Source organism: Euprymna scolopes, chromosome 21, assembly GCF_053919585.1.
Source record: "Euprymna scolopes isolate OS-2025 chromosome 21, ASM5391958v1, whole genome shotgun sequence".
Lineage (NCBI taxonomy): Eukaryota > Metazoa > Mollusca > Cephalopoda > Sepiida > Sepiolidae > Euprymna > Euprymna scolopes.
This window is the reverse complement of record NC_136502.1, coordinates 124,073,344-124,079,343: the sequence shown is the minus strand read 5'-3', so window position 1 is coordinate 124,079,343 and position 6,000 is coordinate 124,073,344.

Genomic DNA, 6,000 nt, shown 5'->3' with positions numbered 1-6,000 from the left:
ATAAAACATGTTAAAAGACATCTTGAAAAAGAGTTAAAAACATATTTAATTTTAAAAAGGAAGCACAAGATAAGTGGATAGTCCTTAATCCGCGGAGTTTCGAAGAAATACTCTCCTTCTCATCAGAGGGCAGGAATTAGCAAAATGCAGGATCGGATTTTGCATATACAAGTATTTAATGAAACTACAAGTAAGTCACAGATTCTACTTGGTTAAAAAAAGGGTGAGGTAAGGGGAATAGGAGCTAAAAGAAAAATGAAAAAAAGATTTCACATGAATGGATAGTCCGGTGAAGGGTAAAAAATCCAAGAATGGTAAAATCCAAAACGGTCGAATTTAAAATTTCCAATCCAATGGGTAAATTCCAAATGGTCCAAAATGATCCAAAAGGCAGAGTTCCTTGGAAAAAAGCTCAAATGGAATGAATTCCAAATCATTAAAAGAAAAAGCACTGGAGAGAATATTTAAAACACGTAAGGACTATCCACTTATCTTGTGCTTCCTTTTTTAAAATTAAATATGTTTTTAACTCTTTTTCAAGATGTCTTTTAACATGTTTTATTAATCATTTGTTCATATATATATATATATATATATATATATATATATATATATATATATATATATATATATATATATATATATATATATAATTATTAATGCCTACAGACACTAGTGTTTCATCCTTTTGGGAATCTTCAGTGCACCAGTCGATAAATTCGAACCTGTCGACAGAAGCCATCTATATCTATCTATCTATCTCTCTCTCTCTCTCTCTCTCTCTCTCTCTCTCTATATATATATATATATATATATATATATATATATATATATATATATATAAAATTATTAATGCCTACAGACACTAGTATATTAAAACTGTACGGAAGGTCAGAAAAACATTGGTACCGTCGGTTTCAAGTCTAACATAAGGAGGAACAATAATTGCTTAATAATGTTAGGCTCTCGTCAGCCTTTATTTTCTCTTAAAACCGACGGTACCAATGTTTTCCTGACCTTCTGTGCAGCTTTAATAAATAAATATTAAACTCTTATATTGAACGTTTTTTCTTTATGATCGAACACTTTGCTGGAATTCTTTCCCCAAACAGTGGACATATATATATATATATATATATATATATATATATATATATATATATATATATAGATGTTTTTATTTGTTTTTGATATATATATATATATATAGATGTTTTTATTTGTTTTTGTTAGCGATACTCTTTGAACGAATTATATTATTTATGCGAAAGTGCATTTTTACCTAAATGCGAGTTGGGAATACTTTTCCCTTAACAAGTAGTTAATAAAACATGTTAAAAAACACTTTGAAAAAGAGTTAAAAACATATTTAATTTTAAAAAAGGAAGCACAAAATAAGTGGATTGTCTTTAATCCGCAGAGTTTCAAAGAAATACTTTCCTTCTCATCAGAGGGTAGGATTTAGCAAAATGCGGGATCGGATTTTTCTTGAAAAAGTATTTAATGAAACTACAAGCAAGTCATAGATCTTACTTGGTAACAACTAGCGAAGCAGAGGGAATAAGGTGAAGAAAAAGGTGATTTCTGGTGAAGGGTAAAATATCTAATGAAGGTAAAATCTAAAAATCCAAAAAAAGTTGGTTAACTTTCCATTTTCACAAGTAAAATACGAGGGAATAGCGTAATTATATATATATATATATATATATATATATATATATATATATATATATATATATATATATATATATATATATATAATACTTGTTTATTGTTATATAAACATGGTCACATCCTGCTGCTACAAATAGCCACTTGTTTTAATCAAACAACAGATATCATCAGGCAGCGACTTGACTATTCAAAAGTTCAATGAATAAACTAGATAAATAAATAAAATAAAATGAGATTATTCATTGAACTTTTGAATAGTCAAGTCGCTGCCTGATGATATCTGTTGTTTGATTGAAACAAGTGGCTATTTGTAGCAGCAGGATGTGACCATGTTTATATAACAATAAACAAGTATTATCAGCTCTTTTTATTGAGCACTATCTAACAACCTCGTTGAATTCATTAGTCCATTACTTTTGAAAAAAACCCCGAGTATATATATATATATATATATATATATATATATATATATATATATGTATGTATGTATGTATGTATACACATATGTGTATACCTACATACATACATACATACATACATATATATATATATATATATATATATATATATATATATATATATATATATATATATGTATGTATACACATATGTCAGGTCATGTCATATGCTACTGGTACCATGTAACCCAGTACTACCTGCCTCATGGTCGGGTCACCGGCGACTAAACTGGTTCCCCCACCAGACTTGTTTGGTGAGGAGGGCGGCTAGTCTCCCTTAAGGATTAAAAACAAGACCTTTCAAAGCTGTCGTACAAGGCTAAGACTCTGTAACATCATATTTGTATAGATACTCCCTCAGGCATTTGGGCTCCTGGATTTTAAATGTCTGAGGGAGTGGCACTCGTCTGACAAGACGTTACAATCATCATGTATACACACATGCACACACAAACACACACACACATATATATATATGTGTGTGCGTGTGTGTGTGTGTGTGTATACACTTATTATTACTGTATTATTAGTGACATGAGTTTTCTTTTTTATTTGAGTATTGGATATTGGAATATTCCATTTTCAATCTAAGGTATGTTCAGAATGATAACGGTCGAAGCGATTTACGGTGATAATAATAATAATAATAATAATAATAATAATAATGATAATAATAATAATAATAATAATAATAATAATAATAATAATAATAATAATAATAATAATAATAATAATAATAATAATAATAATAATAATAATAATAATAAATGAATAAATAAATAACATAGAACTAGCCAGAGAGCTCAAAGGAATATTGAAGACAAAAAAGTCAAGATAACACCACTAATAGTAGAAGCACTAGAAACAAAACCTAAAAACTTTGAAAAGAGAATGGGAGAGATCGGAAGCAGAAGGATGACTGATAAGATACAATGGATGACAGTATTGAAAACTGCTGAAATATTAAGGAAAACAAAAAAACATAATCGCCTAAAAAGTAAAAATTCATTATTTTATTTTGATGGGGGGGGGGGGTAGCTGAGGATATCAATTTACAATAATACTGTTTTTTTTTTTCTAAACTTTTTCTTTGAAATTAAATTAAATTAATTAAAGCTCTGACCCCCATCTGGCCCCAGTATAAATGAATTGCTCTTCTCTTGGGGAAACTCCATGTCTTGACAAGCTTCTGGGACTCGCCTTCACTCCTGATCCGAAATGGAAGGCTAACATGCTTGCCAGTCGGTTGCATCAAACTCTACATTGAACCCAGCAAACCATTTCCTCCCTGATATTCCTTTGCGGACAGACACTCCACTAGAAGATCTGAAAATAACTCCTTCTTAAGTGCATGATATACAAAACCTAGACACCTCAAAAGCATTTGAACCTGATCTCATCCCGGCTGTACTATAAAAAAAAAATGCTTCACTGAGATTGCTCCAGTTCTCTCCAAACTTTTCAACAAATGCCTTAACGAATCTCGCTTTCTTAACTGCTGAAAAACTGCTTCTGTGGTATCAGTTTACAAGAATTTTAGCGAAAGAACTGACCCATTAAATTATCGCACATTTGCCTCTTCCTTCTTTTCGCCAAAATATTTGAGTCCATAATTAATAAATCTCTAGTTCACTACCCTACAGTTGCTAAACTACTGTCCAATCAACAATATGGATTTAGGCAAGCTCGTTCTACTGCAGATATCCTAACTGTAATCTCTGAAAGTGTTTACCATACACTGGACAAAACAGGGGAAGGTAGGTCAGTAGCTCTAGATACATCTGTCTTTGAACAGGCAATAGCAGAAACACTAGAGGAAGATCTCTAGTCTGTAGTGGAGTGTAGTCAGGGGCAAAAATGGATGGTGACATTCAATGCTGCCAAGACAAAGCTTGTTTCCTTTAATCTTCTCAACCACCAATAGCCATGGATAATGATACATTACCTGAAAGTATTTTTTTCAAACTCCTCGGCCTAACGTTCACTGGGAACATGAACTGGAACAGATACATTGAGAGCATTGCCAAGGCTGCTGCAAAGAAAATGGGCTCTCTCTACCATGCTAGAAAGTTACTTATGCTTGAGAGTATCCTGTACCTCTACAAGACCACCATTCGCCCATGTATGGAGCACTGTTGTCAGATTTGGGCTGGGGCATCTGCTGCTTGTCTCTCACTCCTGGATAGGGTTCAAAAGAGAGTCGCCAACCTGATAGGAACCGAACTGTCAGGTAGGCTTCAGCCTCTGTCCTATCGACGAAATGTTGCTTCCCCCTGCCTGTATTTTAATGGTATATGCTCTGACAAACTACAAGTTCTTGTACCCAATCTACGTAAATACCCCCGACAAACCCGAAAAGCAGCAAAATCCCACCCCTACACAGTAGATATCCTCAGATGCCAGAAAGCCTTCTACTCTTTCTTACTCAGAACTGCTAGACTTTGGAATTCCCTTCTGAGTTCCTGCTTCCCTGACTGTACTGACATGCAGAAGTTCAAGTGCAATGTAAACATCTTGCTGCTCAACTCCCTACATAGTATCCCTGCAATTGTGTCCCAGATAGTAGCCCTTTACACCAAAGTAGCACCGTGCTTTGTTTGGGGTGAAAATGCAATAAAAAAAAAATCTGTTGCCAAGATCGCTGGAAAAATAGTTGGATCACTCTACTGCTCCAGTAGGTATCTTGCTGCCGATGCAATCCACAAGAAGAGCCAAGTACGCCCTAAACTGGAACTAAAATGGAATACTGTTGCCACATCTGGGCAGGAGCTGCTCGGCACAACCTATCCAGCCTTGATAGAGTTCAAAACCGGCCTTGAAACCTATTAGGTGATGTCCTGTTCTTTTTCTGGCAATTTCCTTCCCACAGAGGAGACGTTGCAAGCCTGTCTCTGCTCTATCGCTATTTTCATGGCAAGTGCTCGTCTGAGCTCCAATTTATGGTACCCCCTTGCTAAACTTTCACAAAAAACACTCGTGTAGCTACAACCACTGTCTACAATTTTCCCCACTCTCCATCTGTGCCTAAATCTAAATGCAGATTCCATGAACAAAGTTTCTTTCATAGAATTGCCCACCTGTGGAACACTGTTCTACTGGACTGCTTCCCGACCGATTACAATAATTGGTAATCTTCAAATCCAATGTAAACAACTTCTTGTTGAGCTGTTCTCTTAAATATCAAAATTCTATCCAAGCTACACCATTAACGATGACTACACTACCACCTTACATTCATAAACCTTATTCTCGAATGGCCTTGAGGCCTTGATAAGTGGTGACTACCTTGTAAAAAAATCTAAAAAAGACTTTTATTTATAAAAAAAAATTCAAATTTCATCTTTTATGGTATAAAGTTTGCTTTTAAAAATCAAAATTATTTTCATATAATAAAAATAAACCATAAAATCATGGCCGCCAACGATTAAAACATTGAAATAAAATAAAATTTTGCAAAGTTTTAAAAGTTAAATTAAAATTTTCATTTCACGACGCAAAAAAAATACAATTTACGATCAGCAATCAATTTCATTATTGCAAAATTGGAATTAGCGAGATATTCGAACTGTCCCTATTCTGTAACTGAACTGTCAAGTATTATGGTTTAGCTGTGCTTCTAAATCAAAGATGCCAACCTCCCCGCGAGGGCTAGATGTGACTTAAGGTCGAGATTTAGTTGTTTCAAAGAGTATCGCACGAACAGCCGAAGTCGATAATAAGATCCGTCGGCTTTCCCTAACAGAAATGGACATACTCAACTCAAACGAAGAGAGGGGAGGGCACTTCTGCATGTCAGTAACATGAGGCGAATATGTGTATTTTAGTTTCAAGAACCGCCGACAGATGTCACTTGTCAACCAAAGAACAG